Source organism: Chiloscyllium plagiosum, unplaced genomic scaffold, assembly GCF_037043375.1.
Source record: "Chiloscyllium plagiosum isolate Xiang-an unplaced genomic scaffold, Cpla_swu_hap1 HiC_scaffold_12, whole genome shotgun sequence".
NCBI classification, from domain to species: Eukaryota; Metazoa; Chordata; class Chondrichthyes; order Orectolobiformes; family Hemiscylliidae; genus Chiloscyllium; species Chiloscyllium plagiosum.
Genome location: NW_028270150.1, coordinates 40,464,288 through 40,487,709, shown reverse-complemented (window position 1 = coordinate 40,487,709; position 23,422 = coordinate 40,464,288). Strand labels below are relative to the sequence as shown.

The 23,422-nt window shown below is 43.4% G+C and overlaps 1 non-coding gene across 1 annotated transcript; it reads right to left on the bottom strand.

The window, feature by feature from the left end:
* Window positions 1-17,338: 17,338 nt before the first annotated feature.
* trnae-uuc (transfer RNA glutamic acid (anticodon UUC)) lies at window positions 17,339-17,410 on the bottom strand. The gene has a single exon. It is a non-coding gene; the product is annotated as a tRNA-Glu (tRNA).
* Between the last annotated feature and the right edge of the window lie 6,012 nt (window positions 17,411-23,422).

Sequence of the window (23,422 nt, the reverse complement as noted above, 5' to 3'; positions counted from 1 at the left end):
TGACAGCTGCATTGAACTTCTCAGTGACTGGATCCTTCCAGGGAGTGACAACAGACCTATATGGGATTGCTTGCTTTGTGCTTGGAGCCAGAGGACTTGGAGGAAGTGAGGACTGCAGATTCTGGAGATCAGAGCCGAGAGTGGGGTGCTGGAAAAGCACAGATCAGGCAGCGTCCAAAGAGCAGGAGAATCGACGTTCAGGCAAGAGCTCTTCATTGGGAACATAGGAAGAGTTCTAAATAAATAAATTGTGTTGCAGTTCACCAGTGAATGGAAATCCATAGTAAATAGTAAGACCCTGGGAAACACCAAGGAAACTGGGTGTGCACATCCACTGGATCCTTAAGATAGCAGGACAAGTGGATGGAATGGTTAAGAAGGAACATGGGACACTTGCCCTTATTAACCAAGGCATAGCTTAAGAGCAGAGAATTATGTTGGAACATTGGTGAGACCACAGTCTGAGAGTACTGTGCACAGTTCTGTAAACCCCATTATAGGAATGATGTGTTTACACTAGAGAAGGTACAGAGGAGATGTACCAGGATGTTGCCTGGGCTGGAGAGTTTCAGTTAAGCAGAGAGATTGAATAGCCTGGGGTTGGATCAGAGGGGACCGAGCAGGGACATGATTGTGATGTATAAAATGCTGAGGGGCATTGACAGGGTAAACAACGTTTCCCCTTAGTGGAGGGATCAGTGACCAGTGAGCATAGATTTTAAGAAAGGGCAGGAAGTTTAGAGGGGATGTGACAAAAACGTTATTCACTAAGAAGGTGTTGGGAATCTGGAACGTAGTGCATGTAAGGGTAGTAGAGGCAGAAACAATTATAATGTTTAAGAATTATTTGAATGTGCACTTGTAATGCCAAGGCATATAATACAACGGTCTAAATGCTGGAAAATGGGATTAGAATAATTGGGTGGTTGTTTTTGACTGGTGCTGACTCAATGAGTCAAAGGGCTTTTTTATGTGCTGTGAACCTCAAAGACTCTATGACTCTCAGTTATACATCCACAAATGAATCAGGACAGTGACTGACACCGTCTGAGCAAGATCACACAAGTTCATTTTGTTCCCCCATGACGAGGTCAGTGCTGCAGCCTGGGTAGTACGCCCCCACCAGGTGCAGGATGCCATTGACTGCTCACACGTGGCATTGAGAGGGACATATCACAACACTGTGGAATTTATCAACAAGGAAGGGTACCATTCCATTGATGTGCAGGTGAATCTGTAATTGCTGTCACTACTTCTGGGAGACGAGTGCCCATTACCCTGGCTGCTTCCTCATTTTGTACATCCTGGAGCACTCTGATGGTCCTGCTGCATCTGGGGTCTAGGTGCTTTACGATGCTGGTTACCAAAGGCAAGGATTACCCACTGACACCATTTTGCAACCTCCTGACTGATGAAAGGTATTACGCTGGATGCTGAGGAATTTGGGACAGTGGGAGTAATGTTCTAAACAGATGTTGATGTTGGGGTGGATGAAACCCTTCTTGTCTATGGCAGAGTTTAGTGGTATCTGCGCTCAAGTTAGACAAGACTGGGTTGACCCGGTTCAGGAGAGGACCCAGTTCCAGTAGAAGAAAGCTGGGTAGAGTAGACCATGTGAAATGGTGGTTGAAAATCATGCCAGCATTTGATTTGCTTTTGTGGCAAGAACTAAAGCTTGTATTGATTTTGCCTGTGTTTCCTTTTAGTGACTATAATTAAGAGCTGATAATCAGAATTGTACGATTGCTGGTGTGTACATGATGTTCCCCAACTAGACATTGCCAAGATATGGGTCTACAGTGGGCACTAAGTGAACTAGTGAAGGTGTTTAGATGAGATGCAGGTCAACTGAATGGCCTGATGGTTAAACAGTGATTAAGATGAGAGAATGGGGCTGTATGTGTTAGGGAGTGCGGACCAAAATGGCTATGTGATGTGAGCAGCGTGGTTTTGTGGCTGCTGTGCCATTATGTTGCTGGTGAAGGGCAGGCCTGATTGCTAACAGGTGCAGAGCAGCCTTGCGAACATAGCACTTGTGCAAGGGACACTCACCTTCTGATGGATACCCACTGAGTGGCTAATTTTCCAGGAACAGCCTATGGTAAGATGAGGATAGAATTGGACATGAGTGATGTCAATGGGGAAAGGAAGGTAGTTAATGAGGTGAGTTGGTAGGATATAGCAAGATACCTCACCTCATACTTTACGGTGAGAAACTCTCCAAAATTCTTGAAACAATTTGAAGTCGGCCAAAATGATTAAACCCAATACAGTCTGATACGGGAGTGGCCAAAAAAAATGGCAGATGGAGTATAATGTGGAAATATATGACACTGTCCACTTTGTTGGGAAGAATAAAAAAAGCAGATTATTATTTAAATGAGAAAGAGACTGCAAAATGCTATAGTACAGAGGGATTTGGGTGTCCTTGTATATGATTCATAGAAAATTTCATTCAAGTACAAGAAGTCATTTGGAAGGCAGCTAGAATATTGGCCTTTATTTCAAGGGGAAATGGAGTTTGGCTACTAGCTGCCCTCTTGAAATGGCCTACGAAGCCATACAATTTAAGGGCATTTAGGGAAGGGCAATAAGTGGTACCCACAAGTCAGGAAAAAATAAAGAATAAAAAGGAAAATCTTGCTACAACTGTACCTGGGACCTCAGCCAGAGTGCTGCATTAGTTTTATTACTCGTACTCACACCCGTATGCAAGGTGCACTTGCATAGGAAACAGTTCAGATAAAGTTCACTGGGTCAATTCCTAGATTGAAGAGAATATCTTATGAACAAACATTCACCAGGTTGAGCCCATAGTCATTGGGGTTTTGAAAAATGAGACATGATGTTATTGAAGAATGCAGGTTTCAGCGGGGCTGATCATGGAGATGCTGGGAGGATGCTTTCACTTGGGGAACAATCTAGAACTAGGTAATTGTTTCAAAATAATGGGCCTCCCATTTAAGACAGAGATCAGGAGGAACCTCTATGTTGATGATTATCTTTGGAATTCTCTGCTGTGAATAGCAGTGAAAGCTGGTTTGTTTCATCCACACAGTAGTCAACAGAGGCTGACAGGAATATGTAGTGCTACAATCAGATCAGCCATAATCTGACTAAATAGCAGTGCAGGCTCTCTCTCTCTCACACACAGAGACGTAGACACACACACTCTCACTCACTCACTGAATGGTCTGAGGAACTTGGCTCTCTATGAGGGTTACCATTTCTCTCTTGCACAAGCAAGAGAGAAATGGTAATGCTCATGTCTTGGATGGTTTTAGATTAGATTACTTACAGTATGGAAACAGGCCCTTCGGCCCAACAAGTCTACACCAACCCTCCGAAGAGCAACCCACCCAGACCCATTCCCCTACATTTACCCCTTCACCTAACACTACGGGCAATTTAGCATGGTCAATTCACCTGACCTGCACATTTTTGAACTGTAGGAGGAAACCGGAGGAAACCCACGCAGACACGAGGAGAATGTGTAAACTCCACACAGACAGTTGCCTGAGGCGGGAATTGAACCCGGGTCTCTGGCACTGTGAGGCAACAGTGCTAACCACTGTGCCACTCTGCTGCCCATTGCCACTGTGCCGCCCATGGATGGTTTCCTCTGCTATTCGAACAAAGGTGTAGGATACATACCAGAAGTTCTGTCAGACCTTCTGTCAGACCTCCAACATTTGCTTCTTTGCAGGTGACTCCAGAGACTCCTGGTTGACCCAGAACTTTGCATTTCTCTGACCTCTCACATACCTCTCAGCTTCAGGGACCTTGGCTGCCACAGAATTCAACCAGTTAGGCAAAGGTGAAGTGCTTTTATCTGGTTGTGACCTGAATTTATACATGAACACATAAATACGAACGTGAAACGATCTACCCTTGTGGAGAATACCAGGGGTGGTGATGGGGGACGAGGTGGAGGGGGGAATGGGCGGAAGAATGTGGAGACCGTCTGTCCTCTCACAGTCCCTGCTCTTTCTCAGGGATGAGCAGTCTACAAAGCCCACATCCCAAGAATTAATTTAAAAAGACCATCCCCTGGATTTGGCACCTCTCTCTTCTTGTGGCTAACAGAAAGATCAAAAGGTTCTGCCCCTCAAAATACAAGATTCCACGATCGACTGGCATTCATATTGATGCACAAAGAATGGAAGTCCATCGCTGTGGCTTGCCTAAGGCTCCCTCTCGTGTTAAATGGGAAGTTGAGGGAAGATCAGAATCATATAACTACATTCCTCACGCAAGGTAAGTCTTCTGACCCCCATCTGACCCTGAATCTTGAAACTATCAAAGAAAATCCTGCCCTTGTTTGAAATCTTCTGGCCGACTAGTGGCTTCCAAAATAATCACCTTCACTTGGGCATTCGCCCACTTCAATTTACTCTCCATTGTGAACATGAGCTGAGGGAAAAAAAACAGCATTATTATACTGTAGGGGGTGCAGATTAGGAAGAATCACTACAGAGGGGAAAACATTACTTAGAAAATGAATTCAGGGTTATTGAGCAAGAGGTTTTTAAATTAAAACTGCGTGTCTGTGAGCATATGGACTCCATCCCAGAGGGAACACATCTGTCAGAGAGAAATCTCTGGCATAATCAACACCATATCTTCATGTTTATTGTCAAAAGAACATAGAAGGATGTGAGACAGAGGATCAAACAAAATTTTACCACAAACCCACCAAAATCAGAAAACTGCAGGGTTGGGAGGGTGGTGGGGTTGGGGGGGGGGGGGGAGTGGGGGAGGTAGGGTATACCACAAATTCAAAGTCTTTGACATACAGAGGAAGTAGTGGTCCCTGTGTTTTTCCCTGGAGGTCATCTGAATAAAGGAGGGGGAGTAAAGCCTCGTCACTGAAGGATAAATCTGGAAGGATTCAAATATGGATTCCTAGTCAGAGTGAGTTATTAATGTAATGGAAAGGATAGCTGTATAAATCTGTGGTAATGTCTTGAACTATTTAAGGCTGAATTCCAATGTGCTTTACCAGTTCCCTTTAGTTTATTGCTGTATATAAGAAATAGTTGCATGCTCACGAGTATAGCTACACTCATTTTAAGACAAATTGTCTCATTGTGAAGTTTGGTTGACATTTCTGATGAAACCTTTTGAAAAATTATTAAATTAAGCTTGTAACACAATCGCCCTGACTTTGCAGCAGTAATAACAGCATTCACTGTCGATTATCTTCTTGAACTGACAGCAACTTCTGGAGTCTTTTTAAATTTTTTCACTTGATGGCTGACACTACTTATTTGTTATCTATTTCTAATTACTGCTGCAAGGGTGATAATGAGCTGCCTACTTACTGGGCCAGGCTGTCCTAGAGGGGGCCATAAGTCAGGTAGGGGTGGTCTGGGAAGCCATAAAGTGATCACCATCATCCCAGGGCGGTAATGGGATGGGGTGTCCTAGAGGTGGCCAGAAAGTGTGTCAGGGCGGACAGAGCTGCCCTTGAGAGGCCGGAAGGTGGGAGGATGTGTCATTTGCTGGTTTACCAGGAGTGTCTGTGTGATATGCACTGTTTTATTGTTCAGTTGATTGGACTGTTTTATATGTATTTGTGTCTTCTGTTTCCTCTTTGGTAAGTTATGGTGGTATTTGGGGTTCATCCACATTTCCTTGTGAATTGGTTGCATGGTAGGGATTAGGGTTGGCCTTGCTGCCCCTTTCTCCTGTAAATTGCTGTTTATTGTAAACTGCTGCTTATGGTTCACTGTCTTTGTATTTCGTACCGTTTGATAAAATAAAAAAAAGAGCTGCCTACTTAAAATTCTGCAGACACCGTGGAGCAGGTATGCCCACAATGCTATTGAAGTTCTAAATATTGGAACCAGTGACTTTGCAGGATTATCAATAAAGTTCCAGATCAAAATATTGGATGGCTTAAATGAGATGGTGTTCTAATTCGTCTGTTCCCCTTATCCCACTAGTGGTCATGGGTTTTAAAGTACAGTGGAAGAGGCTTACTGAGTTTCTGCAGTGCATCCCGTGGACGATACATATTGTTGCTACTGTGTACCAGTGATGGATCTCAGAATGTTTAAGGTGCACCATGTTATATTAGATAGTATCAAGTTTCGAGAGCACCGTTAGAGCTATACTTATCCAGGCTAGTGGAGAATATTCCATCACATTCCTGACTTGTGCCTTCTATATCATGGACAGGCTTTGGGGAGTCAGGAGATGAGTCACTCATCACACAATTCCCAACCTGCTGTTGTAACCACAATAGTTATATGGCTGGTCCAGTTCAGTTTCTGGTCAATGATAACCTAAAGAATGTTGACAGTTATGAATTCTATGATAGTTATGCCATTGAATGTCAGGGGGAGATGATTAGATTCTCTTCTGTTGCAGATGGTAATTGCTTGATACGTATGTGGCAAAAATGTTTCTTGCAATTTTTCATCATTGGTTTCATTAATTTAAAAAAAGTTTGAAATATTATTTTGTTAAATGGTATGCATACCAAGTACATAATTAGTACTGAAAAATAGGTCTGGTTGTGAAAAATTACTGTCACATTTGTGGCATATAAAATTTACCCAATAATGACAAAATGTTCCACATATTTTTAAAATAATATATTGAAAAAGGAGCATTATGATAATAGTTCAACTTCCACCTAAGACACATTGATTAATTTTTATTTTGTCCTCTGTGAAATGATATTAAAAGGAATGGATAGTCAGCTTTTTTTTTAAATTTTCTGGTTTGTGGTCTGAAAATACTTCCATGTAAATGACCCTCTAACCTACTTGGTGATCTTCCTGTCTCTCACATACGGGAATTCCCATTTGCTTGATTCCAGGCTCAATCGGATGTCAGGAAAAGGGAAAATCCATGTCACAGCGATTGTCTTCAAGATCAATGGTATGCACCATCGCTTCATTATTGATGACAAAATCTTGGGCCAACATTGTCAGAAAATTGTGAATTGTATCTCTGCACAGGCACAAGTTTGGAAATTATCTTCAATGATCTGAATCTGTGATATCCAAGCCAATATTTTCTGGATGAGTCAGCTGTTATTCTAGTACAACTTGACAAATTTCTGACATTTGATCACTGTAGCAAAAAAAAGTCTCAAAGGCTGTGTGGCCTCCCTGTTGCCCAGGTTCAGAACATTTATTTTGGGCTGGAGGACGGGCTGAATCTTGTTGTTATGATCTACATGGGTACCAACAACATAGTTAGGACTTTGAAAGTGGTACAGCTGATGAATTACAAGCAACTCAAGGCAAAATTAAAAATCAGAACCATAAGGAAATAGTCTCCATAATTACTAGTTGTGCCACATGCAAAGTGGGTCAATAAGATTAAATCAGAGAGGTAAATGTTCAAGGAATAATGTGGGAGCAATGGTTCCAACTCATAGGGCACTGGCACCAGTACTATGAGAAAAGAATGCTATTCTGAAACAAAAAACAGAAATTGCTGGGAAAACTCAGCAAATCTGGCAGCATCTTTGGAAAGAAAGCAGAGTTAATGTTTCGAGACCAGTGACCATTCTTCAGAACTACAGAAAGGTATTCTCTTGGACAGGCTTCATTTGAACCAAGCCAAGACCAATGTTCGGATGGTGGAGCAGACCTGAGAGGCTAAATGATCTAATTTCATTCCTATTTCTTATGTTGTTATTTCATATCATTAGGGAAGGCAACAGCTAGATCCGGGGACTCAGATAATGTTCTGGGGACTCAGGTTCGAATCCCACCATGGCAGATGGTAGAATTTGAACTCAAATTAAACAAAATCTGAAATTAAGAATCTAACAATGACTATGAAATCATTGTTAATTGTTGGGAAAAACCCATCTGGTTCATCATGTAGAGATGAAGTCCTGCCTTCACATTGAGAATAACCTCCTTGTGTTGTGAGGCAGTATCACCGTGCTAAATGGGACAGACTTCACACAGATCTAGCAACACAAGACTAGGCATCCATGAGGCACTTTGGGCCATCAACAGCAGCAGAATTGTACTCCAGCACAATCTGTAACCTCATGGCCCAGCATATCCCCCACTCAACCATTACTGTTAAGCCAGGGGATCAATCCTGGTTCAATGGAAAGTGCAGGAGGTCATGCCAGGAGCAGCACCAGGCATACCTGAAGATGAGGTGTCAGCCTGGTGAAGCCATCAAACAAGACTACTTACATTTCAAACAGCATAAGCAGAAAGTGATAGACAGAGCTAAGCAAGCCCACAACCAATGGATCAGAACTAAGCTCTGCAGTCCTGCCAAATCCAGACGTGAAAGGTAGTGGACGATTAAACAACTCATTGGAAGAGGATGTTTCACAAATTTCCCCATCCCCAATGATGGAACAGCCCAGAACATCAGTGTAGCTTTCACAGCAGCCAGAAGTGCTGAGTATAATCCATCTCAGCCTCTTCCAGTGGTCCCCAGCATTGCAGACACCAATCTTCAGCCAGTTTGATTCACTCCACATGATATCAAGAAATGGCTGGAGGCTCCGGATACTGCAAAGTTGTGGGCAATAGTACTGACATCATTCTGGCAACAGTACTGAAGATGTGTGCTCCCGAACTTGCTGCTCCCCTAGCCAAGCTATTCCAGCACAGTTAAAACACTGGCACCGACCCAACAAAGTGGAAAATTGCTCAATTATGTCCTGTACAAAAAAACGATGACAAATCCAACCCAGGTAATTAGCGCCCCATCTGTCTACTCTCAATCATCAGTAAATTAATGGAAGGTGACATCAACAGTGCTATCAAGCAGCACCTGCTCAGCAATAACCTGCTCAGCGATAACCTGTTCAATGAAGCCCAGTTTGGATTCTGCCAGGGCCATTCAGCCCTGACCTCATTACAGCCTTGGTTCAAACATGGATAAAAGAGCTGAATTCCAGAGGTGAAGTGAGAGTGACAGCCCTTGACGTCAAGGCTGCATTCAAACAAGTGTAGTATTAAGGAGTCCTTGCAAAACTGGAATCAATGAATATCAGGGGAAACTCTCTGGTGCTTGGATTTATACCTGACATGCAGGAAGATTCTTGGAGGTCAGTCATCTCAGCTCCAGGACACCTCTGCAGGAGTTCCTCACAGTAGTGTCCTCTGCCCAACCATCCTCAGCTGCTTCAACAATGACCTCGCCTCCATCATGAGGTCAGAAGTGGGGATGTTTGCCAATGATTGTATAATGTTCAGCACCATTCGTGACTCTTCACACACTGAAGGAGGAGAAAGTGAGGTCTGCAGATGCTGGAGATCAAAGTTGAAACTTTATTGCTGGAACAGCACAGCAGGTCAGGCAGCATCCAGGGAACAGGAGATTCGACGTTTCGGGCACAGGCCCTTCTTCAGGAATGAGCAGAGAGTGTTCAGCAGGAGAAGATAAAAGGTAGGGAGGAGGGACTTGGAGGAGGGGAGTTGGAAATGTGATAGGTGGAAAGAGGTCAAGGTGAGGGTGATAGGTCGGAGTAGGGTGGAGGCGGAGAGGTCAAGAAGAAGACTGCAGGTCAGGAAGGCGGTGCCGGGCTGGAAGGATCCGGCTGAGACAAGGTGGGGGGAGGGGGGATGAAGAAACTGGTGAAGTCCAAGTTCATCCCCTGCGGTTGGAGGGTTCCCAGTCGGAAGATAAGACGCTTCTCCTCCGACCGTCGGGTTGTTGTGGTTTGGCGGTGGATGAGTCCAATGACCTGCATATCCTCGGTGGAGTGGGAGGGGGAGTTGAAATGCTGTGCCACAGGTTGGTTGGGTTGGTTCGTCCGGGTGGCCCAGAGGTGCTCCCTGAATCGCTCCGCAAGTAGGCGGCCTGTCTCCCCAATATAGAGGAGGCCACACCGGCTGCAGCGGATGCAGTAGATGATGTGGGTGGAGGTGCAGGTGAATCTGTGGCGGATATGGAAGTTTCCCTTGGGGCCTTGGAGAGAAGTGAGGGGGGAGGTGTGGGCGCAAGTGTTGCACCTCCTGCGGTTGCAAGGGAAGGTGCCGGGAGTGGTGGTTGGGTCGGTGGGGGGTGTGGATCTGACAAGGGAGTCGCGGAGGGAGTGGTCTCTACGGAAAGCTGATAGGGGATATTTCCCTCCCCTCCCCTATCAGCTTTCCGTAGAGACCACTCCCTCCGCGACTCCCTTGTCAGATCCACACCCCCCACCGACCCAACCACCACTCCCGGCACCTTCCCTTGCAACCGCAGGAGGTGCAACACTTGCGCCCACACCTCCCCCCTCACTTCTCTCCAAGGCCCCAAGGGAAACTTCCATATCCGCCACAGATTCACCTGCACCTCCACCCACATCATCTACTGCATCCGCTGCAGCCGGTGTGGCCTCCTCTATATTGGGGAGACAGGCCGCCTACTTGCGGAGCGATTCAGGGAGCACCTCTGGGCCACCCGGACGAACCAACCCAACCAACCTGTGGCACAGCATTTCAACTCCCCCTCCCACTCCACCGAGGATATGCAGGTCATTGGACTCATCCACCGCCAAACCACAACAACCCGACGGTCGGAGGAGGAGCGTCTTATCTTCCGACTGGGAACCCTCCAACCGCAGGGGATGAACTTGGACTTCACCAGTTTCTTCATCCCCCCTCCCCCCACCTTGTCTCAGCCGGATCCTTCCAGCCCGGCACCGCCTTCCTGACCTGCAGTCTTCTTCTTGACCTCTCCGCCTCCACCCTACTCCGACCTATCACCCTCACCTTGACCTCTTTCCACCTATCACATTTCCAACTCCCCTCCTCCAAGTCCCTCCTCCCTACCTTTTATCTTCTCCTGCTGAACACTCTCTGCTCATTCCTGAAGAAGGGCCTGTGCCCGAAACGTCGAATCTCCTGTTCCCTGGATGCTGCCTGACCTGCTGTGCTGTTCCAGCAATAAAGTTTCAACACACTGAAGGAGTCCATGTTCAAATGCAGCAAGATCTGGACAATATCCAGACTTAGTCTACAAGTGGCAAGTAACATTTATGTCACACTAATGTCAGGCTATGACCATCATCAATAAGAGACAATCTAACCACTGGCCTTTGACATTCAATGGTGTTACTGTCACTAAATCTCCCACTATCAACATCCTGGAAGTTATCATTGATTAGAAACTCAACTGGACTAACTACATAAACACAGTGGCTATAAGAGTGGTCAGAGGTTTGGACTACTGCAGTGAGTAACTCATCTCCTGATTCCCAAAAGCCAGTCATCATTTCCAAGGCACAAATCAGGAGTGTGATGGAATACTCCCCACCTGTATGGATGAGTGTAGCCCCAACAACACTCAAGAAGTTTGATACCATCTTGGATAAAGCAGCCCATTTGATTGGCATTGCATCCCCAAGCATTACTTCCTCCGCCACTGATGCTCAGTAGCAGCAGAGTGTGCTAGCTTTAAGATCCACTGCAGAAATTCACCAAAGACCCTCAGATAGCACCTTCCACGACCACTTCCATCCAGAAGGACAAGGGCAGCAGATATATGGGAACACCACCACGTTTAAGCTTCCCGCGAAGCCACTCACCAGAATGGAAATATCTCACCATTCCTTCACTGTCACTGAGTCGAAATCCTGGAATTTCCCCTCCCTAATGACATTGCGGGTCAACTAACAGCAGGTAGACGGCAGCGGTTTAAGGAGGCAGGTCATCACCACCTTCTCAATGGCAACAAGGGATGTGCAATAACTACTGAACAGCCAGTGACACCCATATTCCACAGAAAGAATAAATTAACAAAAGTCTTCATTGAAGTAGCCATTGTTTAGATAGGAGTTGATAGGTAACTGCAACATGATGAGAGGATGTCCCACTCAGCCCCAGTATTTTCATTCCCAACAAGGCCACCTGAATTGTGATCAGGAGAAAAACATCTGGCTGTTGTTTCTTTTTCCTACTACAGGACATTGGGATAAATTGTATGCTCTAATCTCTAACCCAGCTCAATTCAGTTGTCTTTCAGGTGATCAACAGTCTTATCTGGAATTTCCTGGTTTAATGGCTCTGTACCATGGCAGACTGGTATTTTAAAATACATTTAGGGGACATGGGCTTGATATTTATTGCCCATGAGGAGGCTGCCTTGTTCAACCACTATATAGATTAGATAACTTACAGTGTGGAAACAGGCCCTTCGGCTCAACAAGTCCACACCAACTCTCTGAACAGCAACCCACCCAGACCCATTCCCCTACATTTACCCCTTCACCTAACGCTACAGGCAATTTAGCATGGCCAATTCACCTAACCTGTACATCTTGGACTGTGGGAGGAAACCGGAGCATCCGGAGGAAACCCACTCAGACACAGGAAGAACGTGCAAACTCCACATAGACAGTTGCCTGAGACAGGAATTGAACCCAGGTCTCTGACGCTATGAGGCAGCAGTGCTAACCACTGTGCCACCGTGCCACCCAGGGAAGGAGGTCCAGGTTTGTGACCCAGTGGCAGGGAATGAGCAGCAATATGTTTCCAAATCAGGATGGTGAGTGATTTTGAAGGGTATCTGATGGTGTTCCAATGTACCTACTGCCCTTGTCCTTAGTGATGGTAGTGGTCGTGAGTTAGGAAGATACTATTAAGGAGCTTTGAACTTACCCATTGAACCAATAGACAAGTTCAAAAATACCCCTTTCACAATGCCCTCCAGTGCTCAGTAATGCTTTGTTGAATAGAAGGAAATATGTATTGTGTAGGAAAATAATCAATGACAGCATTTAGCATGGGTGGAGAACTGTAAGTAAGTCACTAAAGTTGAAGTCAGCAGGCGTGGCGATTAATTTCTTCTTTTTTCCCATGGATGACCCATTTCCTAAAACCTTAAATGGGATGAGAATTGAAAATGACTACTCACTGCAGTACAGTAAGTCACATGGAAATCAGATTCCTCTTGTAGAGGCTCCAGCAATCCCTGCTTCGATGACGTCAGTCATTCAGAATTTCCTGATCCAATAAAAGCACAGGAAAACCCACTCATTCACAAAAAAAAACGGATGCTGGAAATTGGATAGAGATTGCAAAAACAGCTTAGGTATTTTCTACTGGCAGAACCTGGATTGTAAAACATTATAGAGCCAAGGGAGCTGAGGGGAATTCTATGAGTTTCTGTTTGAACTATGTGGTCTTTATGTTACATTTTAAAATCTTATGTACAAACCATCTGTTCTCTTGCTTATCATACCTTACATTAGGTTGATTTACAGAATTGACTATTGTGCTGCCCTTGGTAGTTCAGTAAAATTTATTTTCAGCAGCAAACTCTAACTAATGCCAAGTCCTGGAAGAAGTTAATTTTTAAATTGTGTGCACTACAAACTACAGTGAACAGCAGCCAATGAGGTTATACGATATCATTGTTTGATCTATGATTATTTTCTAATCATTATCCCATTCTAGCCTCAAGCCACTGACTCATGATGCGGTAGTTCCTTGGGTAGCAGGCCCACTGAGTCAGCAGGCTATTTAATCATGGGAAGCATCACATTTTATATCGATCCTGGCTTCATCCCAGTGCCCACACATGGACATTTTCTGGAAAAAAATATATTGTGCAGTAATTGGGAGTAGTAACTGTGAATAATTTTTCTCCTATATTTGCCACTGACACTGAAGCAGATCCAGTGACCCCGTCTTCATTCTGGTTGGTGGTGACTACTGCAATTCCATCAAAAAATCAAAAGCATCAACTGCTGTGTTTTGTTGGACGAGGAACATGCTGTGAAGGGCAAATACAGGAGTCGATAGCAACTTGTCAGATTTTGCTCAAGATATTGGGTTGGATTTTATGATGTCCTTTTGAGTATGCTTTTGGTGGAGGCACCAAGTATGAGGCAGGTCCATTGTCCCCATAATATGATAGATGGGTGGGTACCATAACCAGTAGCTCACCATCATTCTTTGAACTGATAATTGAGCTTTTTACCAAGCCAGTTGACCAGGACATTATGATACTCAGGACATAATATAGTCACTGCGGGCAGGAGAGTGGGAGGGAGCAGTCCTTTATTGATGATAAGTTGCAAATTGGAAAGGAAGGGTATGACACATCATTAGGTGCTGCCCTCTCTGTATCCAGGCAATTCCCTTTCCATCTCCAACTTCATGATGTTAACCTGGCCTCCAAAACCACTACCCTCAACCGCTCATCCCAATCCTACTGTGCTCAATCCCCGCACATCCTAAAAGCCTGGAGTGTGATAGAATACTCCCCACCTGCATGGATGAGTGAAGCTCCAACAATATAGAAGTTTGACACCACCCAGGACAAAGCAGCACTCTTGATTGGTGCTACATCTACAAGCATCCACTCCCTCCACCACCAATGCTCAGTAACAGCAGTGTGTACCATCAACAAGGTGCACTGCAGAAATTCACCAAGGATCCTCAGACAGCATCTTCCAAACCCACTTCCATCAAGAAGGACAAGGGCAGCAGCTATAAGGGAACACCAGCACCTTCAAGTTCCCATCTAAACCATTCACTATCCTGACTTGGAAATAAATCACCATTCCTTCACTGTCACTGGATCAAAATCCTGGAATCCCATCCCTGATAGCATTGTGGGTGGACTGCAGCAGTTCAAGAAGGCAAATCACCACCATCTCCTCAAGGGTGCCAAGGGACAGGCAATAATTGCTGGCCAGCCAGTGACACCCACATCCCACTAAAATGAAAAAAAACTCTCTGGAATCCATCAAAGATCAGTGCCTGCATACTGACAGCTCTCAACAGGCAGAGCTCTAGCGCTAATGTGACTGCTGCAGAACAGGACTTCCTCCTGTTGAGGGCTAGCAGTCCCACTTTTAGCCTTTTTAGTGGAGGGTCCATCTCATCATAAGATCCACTCACAGAGTACATGTGAACAAGTGGAGGCCACTCTGCCCGTTAAGCCATTTCTACCATTCAATAAGATCATTGGTGGTCTGATTTTCACCTCAATTCTATATTCTTGTATATCCCCAATAATCTTTCATCCCCTTAGTAATCAAGAACCTACATACATCTGCCTTAAAAATGTTTAAAGATTCAACATTCATTGCTTTTTGTGCAAAGGAATTCCAAATCTTCCACAACACAATCTTCACAACAAGAGGGAATTTGTCAGGTTATCTTGATCTGGAATACTGGTAGGGTACTGAAAATATGTTATATACTGAGTTAAGCAATTCCATAACTAACTATGAGATCTAAACTCTGGATTCTGAGATTAGATTAGATTCCCTACAGTGTAGAAACAAGCCCTTCGGCCCAACAAATCCACACTGACCCTCTAAAGAGTAACCCACCCCCATCTGACTAATGCAGCTAACAACGATGGACAATTTAGCATGGCCAGTTCACCTGACCTGCAGATCTTCCTGCCATTTAAATTGTATTAGAGACAAAAAAACCCTGAAGATTCTGGAATCCAAGGTAGACAAGCAGGAGGCTGGAAGAACACAGCAAGCAAGGCAGTGGGTTACACCCAAAATGTTGACTTCTCCACCTCCTGATGCTATCTGGCTTGCTGTGTTCTTCCAGCCTTCTGCTTGTCTAGTTTGAATTCTGAATGGTAGTTGGTTTGTTTAGTCATTTTGCGGGATGTGGGCATTGTTGGATGGCCAGCATTTATTGGCCCTCCCTCGGTGCTGCCGTCTTGAACTGCTGCAGTTCACCTGCTGTTAGTTGACCCACAATGCCATTAGGGAGGAAATTCCTGGGTTTTGACCCAACGACAATGAAAGAATAGTGATATATTTCCAAGTCAGTGCAATGAGTGGTTTGGAGGGAACCTGAAGGATATATCTTACCATATATCTGCTGTCCTTCACATTTGAAGTAGAAGTTGTCATGGGTTTGGAAGGTGCTAACTAAAAATCTTGGGTAAATTTCTGCAATGTGTCTTGTAGATACTACACACTGCTGCTACTGAACATTGGTGGCGGAGGGAGTGGATGTTTCTGGATGTAATGTCAATCAAATGGATTGCTTTATCTTGCATGGTGTGGAGCTTCTTGAATAATATTGGAACTGCATCCATCCAGTCACATGGCGAGTATTCCATCACACTCCTGGCTTGTGCCTTTTGTTACGACACAGTGGTGAACCCTTTCGTTAATTAAACCAAACCCCCAGAAAAGCTCACTTCACCTCATAATCTGTTAAAATATGAGCGACAGAGAACTCCCAAATTCCACTATTTAAAGAAAATAATATCAAATTATTCTTTGACTTGAAAAGTGAACATTAAGCAACAACTATTCACATCTCTAACCCCCCTTTCTCTTAACTGATTATTACCTGCCTCCAACTCTATAACAATATGCTTTTCCAGTATGGCATTTATTAAAATTACATCAACTTAATTTCAAAAACACACAGCAGCTGTCATCTTCGAGCTTTCTTCTTCTGGCTGTAGATCTCCCTGGGTTGTCTTCTTCCTTTTTACTGCAAATATGTTTCATATGAAAAGGTACCTTTGATAGAGAGTGTGTCCTAATTTTTTGGATCTGTGTTGATGGCAGTTGCCCTGTCTCCAATTTTCAAAATACTTGCCTTTTCATATCCTCAACATTGGATCATCTCATTGGTTCGATGTTGGCAAAACAATAAATTCAAAATCAATTGGGTTTTAGTATCCTGGGGCATTATTTCAAACCTGTTGGTTAAATTTGAATTGTTGTCAAAACAGCAACTAACTCAGGTATCCATTTTACAGCTAAATGTTACATATTTTCAATTCTCCAGTACACTCTGAGACTGCCATCGAGTCATATCACGGGTGCTTCTAAGCTTTCAGTGCACAATAGCATTCACTCTATCTTAAAGGTATAGTACATGCCTTCAACCATGACATTTGTAAATAATAGGTAGGTTTTGGGGAGTCAGGAGGTGAGTTACTCGCTATGGTACTTCTTGCCTTTGACCTGCACTTGTAGCCACTATGATTATGCAGCGAGTCCAGTTGAGTTTCTGATCAATTGTGACCCCAGGATGTTGAAAGTGGGGGGTTTAGTGATTGTAACACCGTTAAATATCATGGGGCAGTTTTAAAAAAATTAGATTACTTACAGTGTGGAAACAGGCCCTTCGGCCCAACAAGTCCACACCGACCCGCAACCCACCCAGACCCATTCCCCTACATTTACCCCTGCACCTAACACTACGGGCAATTTAGCGTGGCCAATTCACCTGACCTGCACATTTTTTTTGGACTGTGGGAGGAAACCGGAGCACCCGGAGGAAACCCACGCAGACACAGGGAGAACGTGCAAACTCCACACAGTCAGTCGCCCGAGGCAGGAATTGAACCCGGGTCTCTGGCGCTGTGAGGCAGCAGTGCTAACCACTGTGCCACTGTGCCGCCCACAAAACGTTTCCCTGACCGGGAATCGAACCCGGGCCATGGCGGTGAAAGCGCCGAATCCTAACCACTAGACCACCAGGGTCTTTTTTACTAATGATGGTCATAGGCTAGCATTTGTCTGATACAAATATTGGATAATTAAATAACTCACAGAAGAAAAGGTTTCATGAATATTCCATCCTCAATGTTAGGGAAGCCCATCAGATGAGTACAAAAGACAAAGCTGAAGGGTTTGCAACCAGCTTCAGCTAGAAGTACCAAGTGAATGATACATCCTGACTTCTTTCTGAGGTCCCTTGCATTATAAATGTCAGTCTTCAGCCAATTCAGTTCATTCCAACACAATATTAAGAAACAGCTAAAGGCACTGGAAACAGAATAAGCAGCATAAGAGGTATAGTTAGTAAGTTTGCAGATAACATAAAATTGGAGGTGTTTTGGACAGTGAAGAAGGTTACCTCAGATTACAACAGGATCTTGATCAGATGGGCCAATGGCCTGGGAAGTGCAGATGGAGTTAATTAGATAAATAAGAAGTGCTGCATTTTGGGAAAGCAAATCTGAGCAGGACTTATACAATTAAAGGAAAGGGACCTTGGCATACAGGTTCATAGCTCCTTGCAAGTAAAGTCGCAGGTAGATAGGATGGTGAAGAAGGCGTTTGGTATGCTTTCCTTTATTGGTCAGAGTATTGAGTACAGGAGTTGGGAGGACATATTGTGGCTGTACAGAACATTGGTTAGGCCATTTTTGGAATATTGCATGCAATTCTGGTCTCCTTCCCATCAGAAGAATGTTGTGAAACTTGAAAGGGTCCAGAAAAGATTTACAAGGATGTTCCCAGGGTTGGAAGATTTGAGCTATAGGGAAAGTTTGAATAGGCTGGGGCTGATTTCCCTGGAGCATTGGAGGCTGAGGGGTGATGTTAGAGGCTTGTAAGATAATGAGGGGCATGGATAGGATAAATAGACAAAATCTTTTCCCTGGGTGAGGGATTCCAAAACTAGAGGGCATAGGTTTAGGGTGAGAAGGGAAAGATATAAAAGAGACCTAAGGGGCAACGTTTTCACGCAGTGGGTGAGACGTGTATGGAATGAGCTGCCAGAGGAAGTGGTGGAGGCTGGTACAATTGCAACATTTAAAAGGCATCTGGATGGGTATATGAACATGAAGGGTTTGGAGGGAAATGGGCCGGGTGCTGGCAGGTGGGACTAGATTGGATTGGGATATCTAGTCAGCATGGACGAGTTGGACCAAAGGGTCTGTTTCCGTGCTGGGCATCTCTATGACTTATGACCTCATTTCAGCTGTGGTGCCAAAGCTTGCAGCACTCCTTTGTACAACTACTGGCACCTACTCAACAAAAGCATTCATTTCTCACAATGGAATAACACCCATACCATGTCCAAAGATGTGCAGGTCACGTGAATTGGTCACACTAAATTGCCAAGTCAGTGACCAATTAGTGAATTGCCACACTAAATTACTCAAATATAGAGTAGGGGAATGGGTCCGGGTGCGTCACTCTTGAGAAGGTCAGTTGGACTTGTTGGGCCGAAGGGCCTGTTTCCATACTGTGGGGAATCTAATCTAATCTAATGTCCATAAAGATCAGGATAATTGTACTCCAGCCAATTACAGACCTGTCAGCCTAATTGTGATATTTTGAAAAAAGTTCAGATTACAGAAGAGGAAGAGCTAGATATCTTATAAAACATAAAGGTGGACCTGATCAAGTGTATCACAGTCCTTTGTGGGAAGTTGGGAAAGGAATTGTGGGGCCCCTAGCTGAAATATTTATATAATTAATAACCATGAATGAGGTTGTGCCTTTATTTAAGATAAATTGTAAGGAGAAGCCTGGGAACTATAGACCTGTGAGCCTGACTTCGGTGGTGGGTATATTGTTGGAGATGATTCTAAAAGATAGGACTTATATGTGAGTGGAGAGGTAAGCATTGATTAGAGATAGTCAGCATGGTTTTGTGCAAAAGAAACCCTGTCTCACAAACTTGATCGAATCTTTTGAGGAAGTAGTCAAAAAGTTTGATGAGGGCAGAGCGGTATATGTTGTTGATATGGATTTTCGTAAAGATTTTGACAAAGTTCTGAATGTTAGACTAACTGGTAAAATTAGATCACAGGGAGTTCAGGGTGAGCTTGCCAATTAGATACAGAATTGGCTTGGTCATAGGAGACAGCGGGTGATGGTGGAGGAATATTTTTTGGACTCGAAGGCTGTGACCAACAGTGTTCCCTAGGGATTGGTACTGGATCCACTTTTATTTGTTATTTATATAAATGATTAGGATGAGAATATAGGAGGTATGGTTAGTAAGTTTGTGGATGACACTAAAGTTGTTGGTGCAGTGGACAATGAAGAAGGTTATCTAAGATATAAAAAGATCTTGGGTCAATGGGCTGAGGAGTAGAAGATAAATGCGAGGTGTTGCATTTTGGTAAAACAGGGAAGAGCAGGACTTAGACAATTAACGGTGGTGCCCTGGGTTGTTTTGGAAAACAGAGATCTAGATGTTCAGGTACATAATTCTTTGAAATTTGCATTACAGGCAGACAGGATGGCTAAGAAAACCTTTAGTATGCTTGCCTTCATTGCTCAGACCTTTGAGCAAAGGAGTTGGGATGTCATTTTGAGGTTGTACAGGACATTGGTGAGGCCTCTTCTAGAGTACTGTGTGCAATTTGGGTTGCCCTACTATATAAAGGATTCAGAAAAGAGGGTTCCGTGAAGATTTACCATGATGTTGCCAGGACTGGAAGGTTATAAAAATAGGCTGGTTAGGCTAGGAGTTTTTTCAGTGGAGTGTTGGAAATTGAGGAGTTACCTTATAGAGGTTTATACAATCATGAGAGGCATAGATAAGGTGAATAGCAAGAATCTTTTCCCTAAGTTGGGGAGTTCAAAACTAGAGGACATATTTTTAAGGTGAGAGAAGAAACTTTTGGAAAGGATATATGGGCAACGTTTTTTACAGAGAGTAATTTGTATGTGGAATGAACTGCCAGAGGAAGTGATGGATGCCAGGTACAGTTACAATATTTAAAAGACATTTGCATAAGTACATAATTAGGAAAGGTTTGGAGGGATATGGGCCAAAAGCAGGCAAGTGGGACTAGTTTAGTTTGGGAACATGGTCGGCGTGGACTATTTGGCCCAAAGGGTATGTTTCCGTGCTGTGTGACTCTATGCAGTACAATGACTCTATGCTGTTAAGCAGCACGTTTTTCACTAACCAGTTCACTGATATTTTTTGAGTTCTGCCAGGAGCACTTGGTTCCAGACGTCATTACAGCCTTTGTGAAAACATAGACAAAGCCATGTTTCAAAGGTGAGGAGAGAGTGACTGCTTGAGACATCAGTGCTGCATTTGACCAAATATGAGATCAAGGAGCCCTAGCAAAAATCAAGTCAACAGGAATAGGATAACTCTCCACTGGCTAGTCGTACCTAGCACAAAGAAAGATGATTCTGGTTGTTGGAGGCATTCTCTCACCTTAAATCCGAATACATCGTTGCAGATTTTCTTACAGTACTATCATAGACTTAATTTTTTTACCATTCGCAGCAATCCACCTCGGGCATTTTTGACATCTTTACTGAACCAAAGAGTATTAGTTTTATGACTACAGTGTATCAATCTTGTGAAAAGATTTGCGACTAACTTTTTAAAACTAAACTTTAGGCTTTCAGCGATTGGCTGTCCTTCCAAGCTTCTCTGTTATCCTCTTCCTGCTGTTTTCATCTTTGTGGACTACAGGATCTTCCAGGTACACAGATATCTTGATTGCTAACTAAACTCTGATTGCTCTTTAGTGAATGGAGTGTGGAATGGTTCCTGCCATGTTTTCCTTTTTGCCCAAAAGTGGAATGCTTAGCTTCTGTAACCACTTAATCTAATTGCCCAATTGAGACTTGGCAAAACACCTACTGCAAACAGACAAGTTCAAATGTCACTCCAGATTGGGATTCAAACTCATGACCATCTGGTTTGAGAGCCTATAGCTGTAGCTGACAAACAGCTTCTAAAATACTGATTTGCAATTTGCACACACCATTGAATTTCTTAGCGAGTTGTTCATATGGTGCTAACTTGTGGCAGCTGTTTCACCACCTCTCAAAGTCAAATTTGCTGGTTATGTAAATGCTTTTATAGGCTCGGGATCACTTCATTAGGTAAGAGGATAATTTATACGAGTAGAATATTTTGTTCTTCATATTAATGTGCCAGCAAATATTTCTATTGTGGGCCTGTGTGATTCTGCCATCATACCTATATTAGTGTTTGCTTTAGCTGAGGTTGATATTAATGTATTGCCAATCTAACATGTGAGGATAGGATTCTTGATATTATGGGGTGTCACAGTGCAGCCTGTCCTTTTTTAGAGTTACCATGTGTTGAGAATTACTAGGAACAATGTTGATATGAGTTTAATTCTCAAATTGTTCAGAGTCTACATCCCTGGACAAAGGCACCACATTGCCTAAAACTAGGCTCAATTCCTAATCTATGATGGTATTGATTAAAGATGTTAAATAGCTAATGGTTCCATTGAAATAAGTGAGACAGTGTCAGTTCGGGTTGCACATTAAGAGAGTACCAACTCAAACTCAGTTATGATCTCTGTCCAGGCGGAATGACCAATTGATGCTCACTCTCTAGCTTCATGTGCATAAGATGTTTTTTCTGGATAAGTTACTACTAGATATGTACAGAATCATTCCCCTGCATCAGTCATAAAAGAAGGGGGACTATCTGGGGGAGAAGTACTGCAACTTCGGTTTCAATTTTTGATGTGGTCCTTAAGGTATTTTCCCAGATGGCCATTGCTGGTACCTTGTGGTATTGCCAACTCCACCAGTATGTGTGCTGGGGTAGAGATTATTTGAAGTAATTCACTGCAACCAAACCACCTTTGTATTTGTTTTTTCTGGTGATTTGCAGTAGAGGATACATGATGCTGCAGAGTATCTAAAGAAGAGACACTGCTCTTAGAAGACAAAAAGATTTATTACATGCACGTAATAAGTACAACTACATTTGTTCGGGTATAATTATTAGAATCTTAGTAACCTGGTGTAGATACATCTGCTCCCTGAAAAAGCTATAATAGAACTCCTTGTCACCATACACAGACTATGTGTGACCATGATTGGTTCGGACTATCCTATGTAATGTGATCATTAACCCTTTAGAACCATTATCTTATGGAACAGTCCTGCTGTCCAAAATTCATTTCATGGTAGTACAGAACTTAAACACTGTTTAAAGGGTACAAGAAGTCAAAGTTTTTCATCTTTTTCATAGAAAAGAGATCATGGAAACAGCCAGTCTCTGCTACTTTCCGATGACAACACTTTGACTAATCAGAATTGGCCGGCCTGGCTAGAGAATTCAGATTGACAGATAATTGTTCCTGCTGCGTCTCCATGGCAACAATGGCTCAACCAATCAGTACCTTCTTTTCATTCTGTATAAAATAATGTCCTTTTTAAAGTCTGCTCCTTGCGACCTATTTTTGATCAATAGAAATGAAAAGCTTTGACTTCTTGTCTCTTTTTCAGCAATATTTAAGTATCGTTCACATTGTCCAAGCAATATGTTAGAACATGGGAATTTCTTTAAAAAAAAATCACTTATTCAGTCATGAGACCCAACCATCAATGGTGAGGCCACAATCTCTTGCCCATAACTAATTATTTTCTTGGACTGTGGAATGTACATGTCACAGGTACAGTACAATGTTGTGAGGAAGAGAGTTCCAGGTTTTACTTACAGCAAAAATGAAATAACATTGTGTATTTTCAAGTCAGAATGTGTGTGACATGGAGGGAAACTTGCAGATGATGGTAATCCCATTGCCTCTGCAGCTTCTGTTCTTCTAAGTCAGGAAGAACTACAGATTTGTGAGGTACTACAATGCATTAGTGAAGACAATCGAGTGGTTTGGTATCTCTGAATACCTTTTAGTTGTCTGTTGCCCACCAATGAGGTTTTGTGGTATATTATTGCCGTTTGGAAACTTATGTTCTAAAGTTTAAAAAAAAATGTATAGCTTTAAGTCTGATTGGTAT